At 42.7% G+C, this 21088-nt stretch overlaps 1 protein-coding gene across 3 annotated transcripts in view; it reads left to right on the top strand.

Moving 5' to 3' along the window:
* Nucleotides 1-21088, top strand: part of LOC132894012 (zinc finger protein 883-like) — a 102603-nt gene that overhangs the window by 79649 nt on the left and 1866 nt on the right. The window lies entirely within an intron of this gene.

Genomic DNA, 21088 nt, shown 5'->3' with positions numbered 1-21088 from the left:
TATATCACTCGCGGGCGCGCGAGGGCCACTGTCTAAATACGGGAGACTCCCAGAGCGTCCGGGAGACTAGGGATGTCTGAATCACTTAATTTTATTATTTAGTCTATTCTTAGTACCCCACAGCAACCTTATAACTTTGGCCGACCAAAGCAACATTGGATTAGGAGTGGAGCGCGCGAGCCAATGGAAAAGTCCAGGCTGCCAGTTCTCACTATCACGAGGGAGGTTTGCTAGCGTTCCGCGCACACAGACAGGTTAGCGGGCATTCATTAAGTTAGTGAACTCAATTTTCTGATACTTACATAAAAGCTAAAAACAGAGAAAACAGCTACAACTTACTAGATGAAGATAAAATATGACAGAACTACAGACAAAAAGATCTGAACTTCAGCAAATGGAGGCGCAAATTTTTTGACTAACATCCTGTCTGTCAGTGTTAGCTAACGGTACTTATGTCATCTGCTGCACTAGTATATTTTGCCTGAGAAAGTTTTTCAACTAAAGACAAAATAAGCAAAAGGACCATGACTTACCTCTGTCTACTTTGCTAAGGCATTGTGTTTAGCAGATAGTTACAACTTCGTACGACATAAATCCTCATAAAATGTAAGTATGACGGACTGATAGAAAACAGTGGCGCCAATTTCTCGAGCTGAAGTTCATTAACGTTAACATTAAACGTATGATGATGCTGTGTGATGTCACGCATTCTCACAGCGCATGCGCATTCAATAATTCCAATGAAAATGTTTTTTTTTTAATTGATGGGTGTAATTCACTTTAGCTTATTTTTTGTTGTCTAAATCATTATTGACGAACTCTCATATTGATGGTGTTTTTAGAATAGATGAAAATGAATAAAAGTATTATATTATTATAAACACTGAAGCAGAGGGAGCTCCGCTCCTGCTGGCTGTACTGCCGAGGCGAGGAGGCGGAGCTGAGCTCCGGAGGGCTCCGGCCCAATTTAATCTCTGAGCACAGCCATATTTGATGTATCACGTGACTACAGCGATAACATACGGAAGTTCAAGGTGATTTTAGCAGAAAACCAACTTGGCAAAATGGCCACAAACAACAAAAACACATGCAATATTTAACGTCCCCTTCACCTGCATGGAAAACTTTTCAGTTATAGCCAATATGTCACGTAGGTTCTTAAATGTGACAATGATGGACAACGGCCAAAGATAGAACTTTTAATACAAGATGTTTAACTTAACACAAAATAAATTATAATAATCAAATAAAAGTTCAAGTAATTATTAACAAAAAAAAACTTTGTCTACAAAACAGAATACTGTATTGCACTATGTTTGCACCACCTGATTACATGCACATTACAGGACTACTACATAACAGTGCCCATGACCCAACTCATCCACCTCCCTTCAGAGGGCTAGATATAGTAGCCTGTCCCTACCCACTGGAAGACACCAATTGCTTTATATTACCAACATTACATAAACTATACATTTACATAACAATTTCAGGTCTAAGTGTATGCCAATAATCTCTATATTTCATAAGCAAAATACCCAATTACAATAAATGCATAAAATTTTTACAATACACATAATTAATGTTAATTGGGTGAAACCACTACAATCCATGCACAAGCTGGTGCGCATGCCCGACACTGGCACTACAAAGCCACCCCGACCTCCGTAGTTCGGGTCCTTTGACCCAGGAACCTGGAAGTCCTGCAGTAAACAAACACAGTGAAGCAACAAGAAAATGCAGCTCTCACATACACAATCACAGATACGTAAAATAAAAGACTTGAACTTAACTAATGTGTGTGTGTGTGTGTGTGTGCTGTTATATGATTACTGTAACTGTGTATGGTCAGAAAAGATAATAGATAAGCATAACCGTTGCACATTAACGCTACAAACAATCTGCATGTGCATCCGCAAAGTTATTTAGCTGCTGGCTAGCTGCAGCTTGTAGCTTCCAACGTTACTATGTGTCAGTATAGTGTAATGTGGTGTGGTGTAGTGTAACACCGGGATAGACCTCAATCTGCAGAGCTCTGTGTCACATTACCTTCTCCCTCCCCAAGGGTGACGCTATCGGGCAGCCTCAACAGGTAGTCTGCAACCACGTTCTGTTTGCCTCGCTTGTGATGTACACAGAACTGGAATGGCTGCAGCTCCAAGTACCATCTAGTCACCCAGGGATTCTTGTTCCGCATTTGATGCTTCCAGGTTAAGGCCCGATGGTCAGTGTACAGGTCAATCTCCTGGCCTAAGAGGTAATACCAGAGACTGTCTAATACCCACTTTATTGCAAGGCATTCTTTTTCAACCATAGAATACCTTGACTCTCCTCGGAGAAGTTTTCGGCTTAAGTATAGGATGGGTGTCTCTTCTCCTTGTTCTCCTTGTGCAAGGACTGCACCAAGTCCGGCTCCTGAGGCATCTACCTCCACCAGGAAACATTTGTTAAAATCTGGAGGACAGGAGAGGTGCACAGACAATTCTTCAAAGCATTAAATGCTACTTCACATTTATCACTCCAAACTACAGTGTTACTGGCAGATTTCTTAGTCAGGTTGGTTAAGGGAGCAGAAATGGCAGAACTTTGGGGAATAAACTGCCTGTACCACCCAATCATGCCCAGGAAGGATTTTACCTGAGTCTTGATTGCTGGTCTTGCACTCTCCCTGATGGCTTGTACCTTGTCCACTTCCTTTCCCCAGCTGATAGCACAGGTACTTGGTCTCCTCCTTTGCCCACTCACACTTCTGTATGTTCAGGGTGAGGCCAGCTCCCTGGATTCATTCAAGGACATGATGGGAGGTGCTTTAAATGTTTAGGCCAGCTATCATTAAAGATGACGACATCATCTAAATAGGCAGCACTACAGTCCTGAAGGACACAGTCCATCAACTGCTGGAAGCTGCCCGGTGCTCCGTGAAGTCTGAATGGCATAATTCGGAACTGGAACAAGCCCAGGGGTGTGCGGAACTCAGTGTAGGCTTTGGACTTCTTTTCCAAGGGGACTTGCCAATATCCTTTACATAGATCAAGAGTAGTAATGAAATTGGCATGGCCCACCTTTTTCAGAAGCTCATCAATGCATGGCATGGGATACGCATCTGAATGAGAGATGGCGTTCAGCTTCCGGAAGTCCAGGCACACCTGTAATGAGCCATCCTTCTTCAGTATGATCACGATTGGGCTGCTCCGTTCACTGACTAACCGCTCAATCACTCCAAGATCCAACATGACATGGATCTCTTTCTTGAGAGCGTCGACCAGTCTTTCAGGAATGCGGTATGGCTGCTGTCAGATTGGAAATGCACCATCTTTCAGGTGGATGGTGTGTTCCAGGACTATGGTCTTCCCTGGCCTCTGTTGGAAAAGCGCAGGATAGTGACTGAACACTTTAAACAAGCCTGCCTGCTTCTCACCATCCAAGTGTGGCAGGTTCACTTCTACTCCACCATTCCATGGCTGCAACAGCTCCTCTGGTTCCGCCTCATCTTTCAGGTACCACACAAGCATCACCATCTTCTTGGAATCTGCTCGCTCATGCCAGGCTCTGAGAAGATTAGCATGGTAGGTTTGAGAGGGTTTACCTTTGTCTGGGTGATGGATCTCATAGGTGGTTGGGCTCATCTTCCTCAGAATGGTGTATGGCCCTTGCCATTTGGCCAACAACTTACTAGTGGAGGAAGGCAATAGAAGAAGCACTTTTTGCCCTGGCTGGAACTCCCTTGAGCGTGCATGTTGGTCATACCACCGTTTTTGAGTGCGTTGTGCCTCCTGGAGGTTTTCTTGGGCTTGCTGGTGGTATTTCTCCAGTCTGTCCCGCATCTGCAGCACATACTGAACAACGCCCTGGCTGTTGGACTCTGAGGTGGCACCCTCCCATGAGCTCTTCAGGAGATCTAGTGGCCCCCTCACTGGCCACCCATATAGGAGCTCAAATGGTGAAAATCCTGTTGACGCTTGGGTACTTCCCTATAAGCGAACAACAGGAATGGCAACCATTTGTCCCAGTCTTGGCCTGTGTCTTCCACGAACTTATGGAGCATCATTTTGAGTGTCTGGTTGAATTGCTCTACCAATCCATTTGTCTGGGGATGGTAGGGTATGGTCTTCAAAGCCTTTATCCCCAGTTGACGATGAAGCCAGGCCATCAACTGTGACTCAAAATTGTTCCCTTGATCAGTGAGAATCTCTTCAGGTATGCCAACTCTGGAGAACAACTGGACAAGAGCACTGATCACCTTTGGGGTAGTGATGCTTTGAAGTGGGAAAGCCTCTGGGAATCAGGTTGTATAATCGCAGACCACCAGGATATACCTGTAACCCGTGCTTCTCCTCTCCAATGGACCCACAATGTCCATAGCAATTCTTCGAAAAGGAGATGAGATGACAGGCAATGGACACAGAGGTGCTCTCTCAAATCTGCAAACAACAGAGGTTTTTTGACAGACAGAGCATGTTCAGCAGTAGTTTTGTGTGTCAGTGTACATGGTTGGCCAGAAAAACCTAACCCCCAATCTAAGGCAAGTTTTCTGTTGACCCACATGCCTAGCCCAAGGTACAGTAAGTGCAATATGGAGAACTAGAGGTCTACAGCTAACTGGCACCACTAGCCTCTTTACACCGGCCTCTGACTGATTGTAAAGGACGTTATTCTTAATCAAATACCTGTCTGCACAGTACGGCTCATTGTGCTTGGCTTCGGCTTTCTCAAAAAGTGGCTGCAAGGATGCAGCTTCCCTTTGAAGCTTCACAATATCATAAGGTACCTCGCATTCAACCTTTAATTCTTTTGTATCAAGTTGTTCGAAGGACCCCCGATTACAGTATTTCTCCAGCCTTTGCTGGCGTCGTGTCTTACGGGGCCCCATTTCCCCACCTTGAATAACATCATCTGGAAAATCAGGTAGTGGTTCCATAACCCTCTGAGAGCAGGTGACAACAGGACAAGATACATTCACATCAGCATCATTAGCACACGTCACCCCTTCATTACAGGAAGTCCCCAATAACTCATCCCACACTGGTACATCCCTCCCCAGTATGACATCGTAAGGCAAGTTCTCAACCACCACCATTCTTAACAGAAACTTCACGCCATCAGTTTCAATTGTAAGTTCAGCCTGGGGATGCTGTTTTCTATCTCCATGCACACACTCAATCACTGTCTGTTTTTGATAATCAACACTGGAGAACATGACATTTCTTAATCAAAGAAACAGCACTACCAGTGCCCAACATTGCATCAAGAATGACCCCATTAACTTTTACTCTCTGGTTAACTGGCTCCCCCTGGTTAACTTCAGATTCCTCATCCCCCTCTCTAGGAACATAACAAAAATCTGTTAATTTAGGTTTTCTTAGAGGGCAGACTGAGGCCTTGTGACCTAGCTATTGACAAGAGAAACAAATGAGCGCTGACTTACTGACTGGTTTACTTTCAGCTTTTTCAACCCCAGTTCTGGTCCCACCTCCAGAGTTACCACCCCCAGGAAAGTTACCTCCTCCCTGCTTGCAGTCTCAGGCTGGTCTTTGGGAGAAGACTGGACGAGTTGGTTCCCCCTTGTGGGTGTTGATATACTGCAGTGCCAACTTCGCTGCAGTCATTCTGACTTCTGGTTCATGCTCACAGACCCAGGTACACACCTCCAGAGAGAGGACATTCAACAGCTGCTCCAAGATGACCTTCTCCCCGATCTCCTCCTTGGTGCGTAGCTCTGGTTGCACCCAGCGGCGGTAGAGATGCTTCAACTGGTAGTAAGTCTCTAGAGGTGTTTCTCCTGCTGGTACAGTGTCCCTCTGAAATCGCCACCGATACATCTCTGGAGAAATGTTGAACTTCATCAACAGCACCTCCTAGAGCTGCTGGAAGTCACCTGCCTGCTCTTCATCCATCACTGAGTAGGCTTCCAAGGCTTTACCAGTCAGCAATGGAATCAATCGAAACCTCCGGCCACTGCCAGGTACGTGCCAGACGTTAAAACTGCAGGAGGTAATTTTCAATACCCTCCCCCTGCTGGTATGGTAGTAACTTCGGTTCTTCTTGTCGTACTGGTTGGCTTGGCCCCTGAGGGTACACCGGACCTGCTATCAGGTCTGCTGGGCCTGGCAGGTACGCTGGCAGGTATATGGGGCCTGCTGGCGGGTACCCTGGGCCTGCTGGAAGATACGCCGGGCCTACAGTGTGACATGCTGGATATGCTGGGCCTGCAGGATGGCATGATGGGCCTTCTAGACGGTGCACTGGAGCTTCTGGGTGATGTGGTAGACCTTCTGTGTGACGTGCTGGAACTTCTGGGTGGTTGTGGTTAAGACCTGAACTCTGAAAAGGCCTTAATGGTGCCACCTCTGATTACTGGATACCTCCCAGGGGCTGGAATGGTGTTGCCAGAGGAAAGTCAAGTCTAGGGCTTTCCTCCACAAGAAGGCTGGATAACACCATCTGATGTGAGCGGGGGTAGTCTGGGCAAGGATGCATGGCCGTGAAAAAATCTTGCGGTTCCTCCCGCATTGCTTCATCCCTCCTCACCTGTGCCTCTTGCCGGGCATCGTCCCTCATCTTCTGCTCTGTGAGGACGTCTCGGACCAGTTCGGTTAGTGATGTGGCTGGAACAGATGGTCGTGCCCGGGATGCTGCACCTTCCACTCCCTTTGCAGTCTTCGGTCTGGCTCCCTGTTTCCTGTAGTCCTGGGCAGCTGCTTCTGCTGGCTCTGCTGCGGATTGAGCCGTCTCCCAGTCATCATCTTTCAGTGTGACTGCCTTGGCTGATGATTTTTGGGCAGCAACTCCTCTTTGGGTCGAACAAGTCACTTTTCTTTGGCCAGCCATCCCACTTCTGACACCATATGTCACGTAGGTTCTTAAATGTGACAATGATGGACAACGGCCAAAGATAGAGCTTTTAATACAAGATGTTTTATTGGGTCCGGTTTCCCAAAGTGGCAGCAGAAATTTAACACAAAATAAATTATAATAATCAAATAAAAGTCCAAGTAATTATTACAACAACAACAAAAAAAACTTGGCCTACAAAACAGAATACTGTATTGGACTATGTTTACACCGCCTGATTACATGCACATTACAGGACTACTACATAGATTATACTGTCGCTTTCATTTTTGTACTTTTCACTTTCGCTTTCCTTTTTCCGGTTTTTTTTTTTTCCGGTTTTTTCTCTTTCTTTTTTCGGAAGAACCCCGAGACCGGAAGCTTTCTTTTTTTCTCCTCCACAAGCGGAGGCCATCTGATCTGCTTTAATATCAACAGATCTTCATTTAAGGTACGTGAATCTTTTCATCATGGCACACCTTCAGCCTGTTCAGTGTGCTGAGTGCAGGATGTTTAGTCATTCTTCCTCCGTCACTAGCGATAGCTCTATTAGCTTTACTTGTGATAAGTGCAGATTAGTTAGCTCTCTGACGGAGAAGATTTCAGTGCTAGAAGCGCGTGTCCAGGCTTTAGAGCAGGTTAGTGAGCGTGAGAACAGTGTAGTTTCTGTTAGGGAAAGTCTGGACGCCCTAGGTGGAGTTAGCAATCCCCCAACTCCGGCATTAGAGCCCTTACAGCGGGGCGAATGGGTGACGGCTCGGCGGCATAAGCGTAGAGCCAAAGCTACCGCTGAGGCTCGCCCACGGGAGCACCACTCCTCTCCGCGTCACGTGTCGAACAGGTTTGCTCTCCTTAGTGATGCACCCACTGAGAAACCTGAAAGAGCTCTGGTTATAGGGGACTCTATCATACGGCACGTGAAATTAGCTCAGCCTTTAGGGGCACCAGCAGCTTTAGTCAGGTGTATACCGGGAGCCAGGGCGCCGGACATAGCAGGTAATCTTAGGGTCCTAGGCAAGCATAGGTTCTCAAAGATAGTTATCCATGCAGGAGCTAATGATATACGCCTTCGTCAGTCTGAGGTTACTAAGAGTAACTTTGTAGAGGTGTTTAAATTAGCGAAGGCGATGTCCGATGCTGTAGTATGCTCTGGCCCCATCCCAATGCGGCGTGGCGATGTAGCTTACAGCAGGTTATGGTCGCTGAACTGCTGGCTGTCCAGGTGGTGCTCTGAAAACAGTGTGGGCTTTATAGATAACTGGGCTAATTTTGAGGGCACTGCTGGCCTGTTAGGGCGGGACGGTATCCATCCCACTCGGGAAGGTGCTGCTCTCATTTCCTGCAGCATAGGTCATAGTCTCAGAACAGGCCTAGTTAATTTCTGACAATCCAGAGCCAAGGCCAGGGAGCAGACGAACAGGCTAAACCGACTGTCTGCTAGCTGCACAGAGTCGTCACTCAGGGCCCACTACATCGAGACTGTGTCTGTTCCCCGAGCTCAACAAAAAGGTAGAAATTTTCAGAGAGTTTGTTCCAGTAACCTAATCAATATAAAATTAGATCAGACTGACTGTACAGCTGCTGCCAGCACCTTTGATCTAAAGGTGGGGCTATTAAATATTAGATCTCTTACATCTAAAGCGCTAATGGTTAATGAACTCATTACTGATCAGGAGTTTAATGTACTGTGTTTAACAGAAACATGGATTAAGCCAAATGAATATATAGCATTAAATGAAGCGAGTCCTCCTGGATACAGTTATATACACCAGCCTCGTCTAACTGGCAGAGGAGGAGGCGTCGCGGTTATTTATAACGATTATCTAGGTGTAACACACAAACCTGGTTATAAATTTAATACATTTGAAGTTCTTCATACTCATATAATGTATGTAGCCTCAAAAAATAAGTCTACCCAGTTAATTCCATTGCTTATTATTTACAGGCCCCCGGGGCCATATTCTGAGTTTCTTTCTGAATTTGCAGATTTTATCTCAGATTTGGTTATTTCCTTAGACAAAGCTTTAGTTGTCGGAGATTTTAATATTCACTTTGATAACCCAGAAGACCCTTTAAAAACAGCGTTTGTGTCCATCTTAGATTCAGTTGGGATTAAGCAGAATGTCATAGGACCGACCCATAATGGTGGTCACACCCTTGATCTAATACTAACATTCAGATTAAACGTAGACAATATAGTCATACTTCCACAGTCTGAAGTTATCTCAGATCATTGTCTCATCTCATTCAAAATATGTCTGAGTAATAATATATGCACCTCACCACGCTACTGTATTAAACGTACTTTCACGTCAACTACTGCACAGAGCTTTATAAATGATCTCCCAGAGCTGTCAACTTTGATTGGGTCACTGTCAGCCCCTGCAGAACTCGATCAGGCAACTGAATGCTTAGAGTCAACATTCCGCCATACTTTAGATAATGTAGCTCCTCTAAAAAGGAAAATGGTCAGAGACAAAAAATTAGCGCCCTGGTATAATGATGACACTCGCACATTAAAACAGACCACTCGAAAATTGGAACGTAAATGGCGTCAAACAAAATTGGTAGTGTTCAAATTGGCGTGGAAGGAGAGCTTCCTGAAGTATAAAAAAGCTCTTAGTGCTGCGAGATCAACATATCTCTCCTCCCTAATAGAAGATAACAAAAATAATCCTAGATTCCTATTTAATACTGTAGCAAAATTAACCAGGAATAAGTCCACTATCAACACATGCACACCTGCAGTATGTAGTAGCAACGACTTCATGAATTTTTTTAATGACAAAATTGAGAATATCCGACAAAAAATTCAAACTACTAATTTAAGGTTAGACAATGAAAGCGACCTTGTAGTTAACAATACAACTGTATCAGATCATCAGTTAGAATGTTTTACTCCCCTAAAAGAAACTGAATTACTCTCATTAATCTCTACATCAAAAGCCTCAACTTGCGTACTAGATCCCTTACCGACACATCTATTCAAACAGATAATGCCTGGAGTAATTGAACCGCTTCTAAAAATAATAAATTCTTCTCTTATGATTGGCTATGTACCCAAATCCTTTAAACTAGCAGTTATCAAACCCCTGATTAAAAAACCTGACCTTGATCCCTGTCAGCTGTCCAATTATCGGCCAATATCAAACCTCCCCTTTATCTCCAAGATCCTTGAAAAAGCTGTGGCACAGCAGTTATGCTCATATTTACATAGGAATAACATCCATGAAATGTATCAGTCAGGATTTAGACCTCATCATAGCACAGAGACAGCACTGGTTAAAGTAGTAAACGACCTACTGTTGGCGTCTGATCAGGGCTGTGTCTCGCTACTTGTGTTGCTTGACCTTAGTGCAGCATTTGATACCATTGATCATTCCATTCTTCTGGATAGACTAGAAAATGTTGTGGGAGTTAAGGGAACGGCCCTCTCCTGGCTCAGGTCTTATCTAACTGATCGTTATCAGTATGTCGATATAAATGGTGATATTTCTAGACGTACCGAGGTAAAGTTTGGTGTTCCACAAGGTTCTGTCTTGGGTCCACTGCTTTTTTCTCTATATATGTTACCTTTGGGCGATATTATTCGTAAACATTGTATTAGTTTCCACTGTTATGCTGATGACACACAGTTGTATGTCTCTGCAAAACCTGATGAGAGACACCAGCTTAATAAAATTGAGGAATGTGTTAAGGACATTAGACACTGGATGCTTATAAATTTCCTTCTGCTTAACTCTGACAAGACTGAAGTACTTGTGCTAGGACCACATAAAGCTAGAAGTAAGTTTTCTGATTACACAGTAACTCTGGATGGCCTTTCTGTTTCTTCACGTGCAGCAGTAAAAGACCTCGGAGTGATTATTGACCCCAGTCTTTCATTCGAAACTCACATTGATAACATCACCCGGATAGCTTTCTTTCATCTCAGAAATATTGCAAAGATAAGAAATTTAATGTCATTGCATGATGCAGAAAAACTAGTCCATGCTTTCGTTACCTCCAGGTTGGATTATTGTAATGCCTTACTGTCTGGATGTTCCAATAAGTGCATAAACAAGCTCCAGTTAGTTCAAAATGCCGCAGCAAGAGTCCTTACTAGAACTAGAAAATATGACCACATCACGCCTGTCTTATCCACACTGCATTGGCTCCCAATCAAATTTCGTATTGATTATAAAATACTACTATTGACCTTTAAAGCACTAAATGGTCTCGCACCACAGTACCTGAGTGAACTTCTGCTCCTCTATGACCCGCCACGCCTACTTAGATCAAAAGGTGCAGGCTATCTGCTGGTACCTCGTCTAGTGAAGGCTACATCAGGGGGCAGAGCCTTTTCTTACAAAGCCCCACTGTTATGGAACAGCCTTCCAAGTAATGTTCGGGAATCAGACACAGTCTCAGCATTTAAGTCTAGGCTGAAAACATATCTGTTTAGTCAAGCCTTTTGTTAATGGTGTTTATGAGGTAAAGGAGTAGATCTGGAGGGTCCTCAGACATAGAGTGTTTTGGTAAACTGGGATGTATGGATGCTGTCAGTCCCCACTCGCTTGCTCACTCGAGTTTGTTGACGGTGCAGTGGCTGGCTGCTTTATGTCCCGGGGCTCCCTCATGCCTGTGTTACCTTCTGGCTCTCTCCTTTTAGTTATGCTGTCATAGTTAGTTGCCGGAGTCCCTGCTTGTACTCGGTGCAATATGTATACTGTTCCTACTTATTCAGGTGACATTGGGCATACCTAACCACCTGTGTTTTCTTTCTCTTCCCCCCCCCCCCCACCCCAAATCTGTCCCTCTGAGTTACATGGAGTCAACAGGAAATCTTTTGGTGGAGACGGTGGGGACCTCGACTGGCTATCGTAGCCTGCAGGGAATCGGCCGTCAGACGTTCTGTCGCATGTCCCAGACCCGGTGAAATGTAACTGAATTGTCTTGGCCAGGCCTAAGGGTCCCATCTGCATCTCATCATTGCTGAGGAGTGTGCTCCCATCACCCAATCAAGCATCCAGCCAGAGCAGGTCATGATATATTTTTTACCATATTAACATGCCATTGTGCGTCATGCCTGATGTAAAGACTCTCGTCTCTGCGAGCCTACCACACAGATTTAATACTTGTCATTTTTAGGGCATACCTAACAACGTGTTTTCTTTCTCTCCCCCCCCCCATCTGTCCCTCTGAGTTACATGTTGATCCTGGGATTGAGATGCTGGCCTCTTCTGCCCCTCGGACCTGCTTGATCCATCCTGGTGCCCTGTGTCTGGTCGGAGTTTTATCGCCCCACTCCTGTGAAGGACGGCCCCATGAGGACAGTTGAGGGTTATACCTGTTAAAACTGTTAATATTATAGTCAGGCTGTCTGTTGTTGCCCAAATGAGGATGGGTTCCCTTTTGAGTCTGGTTCCTCTCGAGGTTTCTTCCTCATGTCGTCTGAGGGAGTTTTTCCTTGCCACCGTCGCCACAGGCTTGCTCATTGGGGATAGATTAGGGATAAAATTAGCTCATGTTTTAAGTCGTTCAAATTCTGTAAAGCTGCTTTGCGACAATGTTTATTGTTAAAAGCGCTGTACAAATAAACTTGATTTGATTTGATTTGATAACAGTGCCCATGACCCAACTAATCCACCTCCCTTCAGAGGGCTAGATATAGTGGCCTGTTCCTACCCACTGGAAGACATCAATTGCTTTAACATTGCATAAGCCATACATTTACATAACAATTTCAGGTCTAAGTGCATGCCAATAATCTCTATAATTCATAAACAAAATACCTAATTACAATAAATGCATACATTTTTTACAATACACATAATTAATGTTAATTGAGCGAAACCACTACAATCCATGCACGAGCTGGTGCACGTGCCCGACACTGGCACTACAAAGCCACCCTGGCCTCCATAGTTCGGGTCCTTTGACCCAGGAACCTGGAAGTCCTGCAGTAAACAAACACAGCGACGCAACAGGAAAATGCTTCTCTTGCATACACAATCACAGATACGTAAAATAAAAGACTTGAACTTAATATGTGTGTGTGCTGTTATACGATTACTGCAACTGCATATGGTCAGAAAAGACGATAGAGAAGCATAACCATTGCACAGTAGCACTACAACCTGCGTGTGCACCCGCAAAGTTATTTAGCTGCTGGCTAGCCACAGCTTGTAGCTTCCAACGTTGCTATGTGTCAGTATAGTGTAATGTGGTGCAGTGTAGTGTAACACAGGGATAGACCTCAATCTGCAGAGCTTTGTGTTACACAATATAAAAACTGATTTTAAAAAATCAGCATTATACCATACTCATCCCTCCATGCAAAACCCCAGCCAAAAATCACATATCAGCATTCGTGTATGACTACAATTATACAGCAACTGAAAAAGGTGCTCAAGTCAGCAGGGGCACCGGCTAGAAATTTTGGGCCCTATGAAGGAATATAATAAACCCAACCCTTGGTTTATCCAAAGGAAGTGCTGTTAGTGTTATTTTCTAACAAAAAAACACAGATGAATTCAAAAGTCTGAGTTTGTCAAACACCAGTAAAGACCCACTGGATCTGAACACCTCTACTGAACTGATCACAGAAGACACAGACCTTGTTTAAACCCTGATATTACTTTACACCACTCGGTGTCAGTATTTAGTTAGTGACCCACCAAGGCTGTAGCTAGTAGATAAACTAGTAGATAAGTATAAACTTGGTCTCGGCTGGCCTTGCTGTCAAAAACACACTTCCAAATTTATCATTATGTCTCCTTCATGTACTGTCTCATTATATGTAGTTAAATTTCTAGGTTGATGAATCACTATTTAATTGATAGATGATGATTACATGGTGTGCTGCAAGAAACCCACTGAGGGCTTTTTTGTTTTTTTGTTTTTTTTGGCTGTGCCAATTTAATAGAAAACAGTAAATACAGTATTCAGCAATGCAGTGAGAAAAACTCAACATTCATCAACTTATTAAATAAAGACTTGAATAATAACAACAAATATAAATGTGAACAATGGCAAAACATCAAACCATACAAAGAGGTCAAATGGCAGAGAATAACTCCTCAAATATTTAGTATCTCAATGTTCAACAGCCCCAAATGACCTAAATAACCACTGTACATACTCTACATACAGTTTTAAAGTGACTTATGGGCTTTGTTGTGCAACAAAGGGGACCATTTTTTAACACAATAATGAATTTTCCATCAATAAATTGGTCATCCCTTGCTCCCTGCAAATGGATACATCAGAAACAGAAAAGCATATTCTCTCTGGCTGCATCATGGCTTGAAGAGGGCTCTGGCTCTAAAGTATCCATAACCTTAACAATAAGGTACATAATTCAGAATCTGTGTTGTGAGAACTATGTGTATGTATTACTAACATTTGGATGGAATGAGGTGCATGCTTGGTTAGTAACATTAGTTGATCATAAAAGGAAACAAATACAGTGATGCTTTCAGTATCTGGTGTGACCCCCTTGTGCAGCAATAACGGCAATTAAACGTTTGCGGTAACTGTTGACCAGTCCTGCACACCGGCTTGGAGGAATTTTAGCCCGTTCCTCCGTACAGAACAGCTTCAACTCTGGGATGTTGGTGGGTTTCCTCTAGGGCTGTAACAATATGCGTATCGAAATCGAAATCGTGATACGCAGAGCCACGATCCGTGTCGCAATACAAGAAGGCAGAATCGCGGTACACCCTTTCAAACTTCTCCTCAGCCCAAAAACAGAGGCGCTTCCAAACTTCAATTTATGAATACTTTTTATTTAAATTACATTTTAAACTTACTTAAATTACTTTTTTTTTTATATCTATTAGTAAGTCGTTTTTTCGCTGACCTGCGACAATCTTCTGCGAGTCACGCAACGTCCACACTCGCCACTGGCAGAGCATTCATTCCTTTTAAGCAGTCGCCATTCTGGTTGCGACGCGGGGAGCGAATCTGTAAGCAAGCAGCTCATTGGCTGGCTAGGTGTGCCACAAGCCAATCACAATCACTTGACCGGAAAGGCATGCAGTGTTGCCAGATTGGGCGGGTTTAGGTGCTTTTTGGCTGGTTTTGAACATATTTTGGGGTGGAAAACGTTAGCAATATCTGGCAACACTGAAGGCATGTCTGCTTGGGCAGAAGCCTTCTGCGGCAGTTACATTTTGACACGCGAGCAATGTTTCACCATAAAAATTCCGTAATTTCCATCTGTTTTCCGCGATCACAGAAAATCATTGGCCCTATGAGAGTGAGACAGTGAGAGAGCCACCCCCCCCCAAAAAAAAAAAAAAATCTTAACGGATTTACACGATTTGGAAAAATGACACTTTCAGAACCGAAAAAACCAGAGCTTCCGGCTCAACAGTATTATTTTGAGAAATAAAACAATCTTTGGATATACATTTGTTCATTTTTGCATACATATTACTCATTCTCTGCAGTGGTCTGAATTATTTGTTATTAAATAGTTAATGCAAGTAAGTAAATGTTAAGTCAAATTTACTACTTTAAAAAAACATTTTTAAAAAATCGTGGGTGTATCGAATCCTGGGTCAAAAATCACGATACGAATCGAATCGTGAGTTGGGTGTATCATTACAGCCCTAGTTTCCTCACATGAACTGCTCACTTCAGGTAATTCCACAACATTTCGATTGGATTAAGGTCAGGACTTTGACTTGGCCATTCCAAAACATTAACTTTATTCTTCTTTAACCATTCTTTGGTAGAACGACTTGTGCGCTTAGGGTCGTCGTCTTGCTGCATGACCCACCATGAGATTCAGTTCATGGACAGATGTCCTGACATTTTTCCTTTAGAATTCACTGGTATAATTCAGAATTCATTGTTCCATCAATGATGGCAAGCCGTCCTGGCCCAGATGCAGCAAAACCGGCCCAAACCATGATACTACCACCACCATGCTAGCTTGATCATCCAAGCAGTGGTTAAGCCACAATAATAATCTTCTGTAGCATGTTAGGTTATTAGCCACTGAAGGAAGGTCAGTGAATAAATGTATAGGCTACCTTTCCTTGGGGGGAAAAAACCAAACACCTGGGTGACTAATTGTTGACCCTTTTTCTCTCTCTCAGCTTTCTGCTGCCTCTCTTTGTTTCTGGTAACCCGACTTCTTCATGATGGTGTCAATCTACTGATGGTTCACCATCACTTCTGCTTTTACCGTGCACAGCAAACGTTAGTGCTGGATTGGAAAGCAACAACCCTAACACGGTGTTGCGCCCTGTCTCTGCCTATGCAAGACCGTACCATGTAATGAATAGGGAGAGGGCTGAAATATAAAGACTATCTATTCTAATAATTTTTTGGAAAATGGAAAACCAAACCAAAAGTTTGTTGTATTTGCTCAATATAAGAGACAAAATTATTAAAAATATTTTTTATTAAATTAACTTGTACATGGTAATAATATGAATATTGTCCTCTGAGGGCCCTCTGTCAATGCTGGGCCCTTAGAATTGTCCTAACTTTCCCCCCCTAATGGCGCCCCTGATACCATGTACGTTATCTCTTGCCTAGTTATACACATCATGTGGTGTAAGAATCTGGTTGTTAACTTTGGCCTGAAGGTTTGCTCTAGCTGCTACTGTTTTAACAGTGCCACCTACACCATCACAGTGGCTCTTCCCATGGCTAGTAGCAAAGAAATATCATTTGGCAGATAGACTGTGATCATAATGCCTGCAAAGTTTGGCAAAATATTTTTAAGCTTTTATATTGGCTCGCAGCCCTCTCACTAAAGTAAATTACTTTTTCACATTTTGGTAAATCTTTTACTGCAGTCAACACTTAAAAAATGAATGTATGAATTGCAACAGCATCATGCTTCAATAACAATATGATATAACGCGTGTTAATGCACTTGAGAGCTGAAGTTGGGAAATCCATGAGATACCTTACAAAAGGATGTACTCCTGCCTGGGAGTTATCCCAGTGATGTCCCTGTACAGTATCTTGAATGATGAATCCATAATTTTCAGCAAAATTAAGTAGAACTATAGCTTTACTCCAATTAACCATTACTTTGAACATAATTAAAGCCTCAGACTGAGATTTGGTAATGAAGTGTTGTTGTGCAAGTTTGTTGAATGATTCCCACATAATATCAATGAAGTCTGCTGCAGTACGTTCAAGCGAGATGAGCATTGTTCTTTCAGTCTGTCCCAATAGTTTATATTTAATGATTTGACCAAGCTCAAACTCATGAGATTGAGGTACTCTTGCAAATGCCTCTTTGCCAGGACACTTCTCACAGGCATGTAACAACATACAATCATAATTTTGCAAATTACAAACAGTTTTGGAGAGCAAATCCTGATAATTGACATCAACTGGTAACGCAGCCACTAACAATTTGGCATTTTGGAGGTATTGACAGACGCTGACAGCAGTGGCGGCTGGTAGTCTTTCAAACGGGAGGCTGGTCGGTTACGATATTTCCAGATTTTAAAAGAAAAAACACATCAATTTTGCCCATACTCTTGCATCTGATCTGGCTGATTGTTGGCAGGGTCACAAACTGTGAAATAACAGGTTCTTTTGGCCCATTAGCCTACTGTCCAATATACATGATGGTGGTGTGGGGGGGAGGGGTATATTTTAACATTTTATATTTTAAAATTGTGGCATGTTGTTTAAAAATTGATCATTATTGAAAGCAGCTCTTTGTCAGGAACCTCAGCAGTAACAGCAGAGTGTTCTGGAATAGGCACAAGTACTGACCTTGGGGAGCCAAACATAGAGCTGGGTGCCACACATTTCATTCAATGACACTTTCCCTATATTTTACTTATTTTGACTGAGAAATGTTTTATTGACAATTTTGATAACCCTTCACTTTTAATCCAGGTCTGTAGTGTGAAATGTTCTCGGCTGTGTTTTTGTTTAAAAATGTTTTCCAAATTGTAGCTGTGTTTAATTCATATCCAGAAAAATATATATTCCAATATAATATACTCAGCATAAACATTTTAAATAGATTCTATATTTTTGGTCCATCCATGACATATTACTAAAGTAGCCTATTTACTGTTGTTGATGTGGGTCACTTGCTGTTAGCCAATTCACTTTCTCGTACCAGGAGAGCTGAAAGGAACGAGTATTATTCCCTACCTTTTTCACCAAGTCAATTTGAGGCGTTGGTCTACCCTGCTCTTTAATTTTAATTTTTTCCTCGAAAGGAAGACTGGCAAATGGCTTCGCCAAAATTAAATCAGCAATGCTTGGCATCCGTGCGCAGCTTTCTTGCTAGCTGACTAGCCCCCTCAAATTCAAGTTCAATCACTCAAATAAACAAAATTTCTGAAACTAAGATGGCAAACTTGACAACACTATATTTACACTTTATTTACAATGAAAATATATACAAACTAAAAAAGCTAGTAGAAACCGTATGTAATGAATGAAATCGAAATGTAAACTGATCTCTTACAATACACCACAGCACTTGCGAATCCGCATGGGACTGAACTGAGATTCACCGCTGCCTGTCTATAGTTGAAACGAGCTGTCAATCAAAGAAAATATCCGGCTGCTTTCACCAGTCTCCTCGCGGAAACTGCCATGTCCCTCCCACTGTGAGGCTCGGAGTCCGTGGGCGGGCATTTTCGCAGTATTTGTCCAATAACCATCTTGCATTTTGAGATTGAAAAGCGCATCGCTCCCAAATGCCATTGAAGTCCACTGAGGCTGGGAGTCCGTGAGACTCCGTGGGCGGGCGTTTTCGCAGTATTTGTCCAATAACCGTCTTGCATTTTGATATTGAAAAGCGCATAGCTCCCAAATGCCATTGAAGTCCACTGAGGCTGGGCTGCATCACGCTGTCACGAGGGGGAAAAACTCACGCGCACATTAGGCAAACTGGGGAAAGTTATAACGGAATGATTTCGCACTGTAGTTGGGTTGAGCACATATATTTCTATGATTCTGGATCTGAAATAGCAATGGTATAACTTATTCTTTCGATTACGTTCATTATGTCTTATATTAAATATAGTTAGTTTTTTTTTTTTTTTTTTTTCTTTTTTATCAGACATCTAATTTATTGGGTTTGTTTACCTGACATGTTTCGACGTACAACTTCTCTGAGGAAGACGGAAGTTGTACGTCGAAACATGTCAGGTAAACAAACCCAATAAATTAGATGTCTGATAAAAAAGAAAAAAAAAAAACTAACTATAGGTATAACTTATTGCTATTTCAGATCCAGAATTTTTAGAGGAGGCTGAGCCTCCCTCGTTGTCTTAGAGCAATCGCCCGTGGCTGACAGAATGCATACGTTTAGGGCAGGCAGCAGCACACCATTTTGGTTTGGTAAATTGTGATTTGGTAAATCCTATTTTGTCACTATTGTGAGGACTATGATTTTCTCTTTCTTCAGCAACCTGGCATGCGTCACCAAATATTCATTGACCTCATTTTGTATCTTTGGTTTTCTGTTTACTCCAGCTATCTGGCACTTTTTTGGATGACTTTTTTTAAACATTGAGCTGCTATATCTATAGGCTGTGTCAGGATTTCTTTCGTTTCCATGTATCTACAAGGATGTTTGTTGTGTTCAGCTTGAGCTAAACATGCCCAATTCCACACCTGTGCAAGTGTGTGGGACGATGTCTTAAGTCCAGTACAGACCCTCACCCTCCCTCCCTCCGCTAATACACCTGTGTACTTCAGTTGAGCTTGTACGTTAGTGGTAGTCTACATTGCCATTTTGAATCAGACAATTCAGGTATGCAATGCTGAAGGGGCTAATAGACGCCTTCGCATGTTTGTAAACAAACCGACCGTTGCCAGGATGCGTGCGCAGCCTGGACCCAGAAACAATGGCGCTGCCCATAGAGCGGCATTATGAGCTGTCAGATTATGCAAAACAATTGTCGTTACAAGATCAAGAATGCTACATGAATAAGTTAACTCTAACAAGTGGACATCGCCTACCGGATCCGCATTTAATTAAAGAGTGGACGGACGATGTTAGTAAGTTCCCTGGTATACAATGGCCAGATATATACTCGTACCTTATTGACAAGACTTCAGTGTACACCCACGAAAAACTTCGTGCCTACAAGTCTTTAGACGCATATGATTGTTATGTGTGGGCATGTACAACTTGATTAACAATGGGACATTCATATTCATTTTGTTTTAATCAAATTATGCCAGTGATGTGATGGCAATGTGGCTTTAGCTACAACAGCAAATACCAACACTAAACAGCAATTTGCAGGAGGTAATGGCATGAAAGGAATGATAGTGTAAAGAGTGCAGCTAAGAGAAATCAGAGCTGCGTAAAAAGCGAGAGGCAGAGAGCAGAAATGAAACTGAACGGGGCGGGAGCTAGGTTAGAGCAGTCAACGTAAGTTGGCATTTAGAGTGAGGGCACAATTTTACCTTTCCATCCTTGCTTTAAAATTGTGATTTTCGGCAAACACAAATAATGATGGCACAAAATCTGGACTGCTTGAGTCAAGCGAGACCTCTCCTACAAACAAAATTGCATGCAAAGCTAAGTTAACATGCTAACAATATTCATTACATTGTGTAACTATGACCAGCTAATCAGACAAACGTTACCAAAGTATTTTGCTCCATCAATAAACAAAGACTAGAAAGAATAAAAAAGAAAGATTTAATAAATAGCCTGATCTTACCTGTGATGAAGTGGGCGCTGCAAACCCGCGCATTTTTGATAGTGCTTTCATCCCAGTCTACACGTTTGATGGCTTGTAGTCATAGACGTCGGCGATTTTTTTTTTTTGGAATGGGTGAGATCCTGCTGGAATTCTGAACATTTTAACCCCATCACTGCTACGAGTCTGACACCCGACAACACAACAAATAGGCATCACTGAGTCTTTTTTTGGGTCCAGGCTGCGCGCGCAATTTCCGCTTTCGTATGAATGACATTTACTGCGAAGGGGTCTATAGGGAGAACCAAGAGAAGTCCTGGTGGAATGCAGGTTGGTGATGCAATAAATTTAATGTTAGCATAATAACTTAAAACTACTTATTGTAGTGTAGGCAATAGTCAAATGAGGACGTGAAAATAGGCAAATTTGAGGAAATTTCAAAATCAAGCACATTTCAAATAATTATTCTGAGACTCTTATCAAAGTAATAAATATGGTTACTGCATACATATGCCCTAATATGTCATAAATGACAGGAAAAAATAACTGAGTGATTTATCTTGCATACTGTTCGAGTTAGAAGCTCTCAAACAGGGCATTGTTTTGCTACATTT

Source organism: Neoarius graeffei, chromosome 11 (genome assembly GCF_027579695.1).
Source record: "Neoarius graeffei isolate fNeoGra1 chromosome 11, fNeoGra1.pri, whole genome shotgun sequence".
NCBI classification, from domain to species: Eukaryota; Metazoa; Chordata; class Actinopteri; order Siluriformes; family Ariidae; genus Neoarius; species Neoarius graeffei.
The sequence above is the reverse complement of the archived record's forward strand: the minus strand, read 5'-3'. Positions and strand labels throughout refer to the sequence as shown.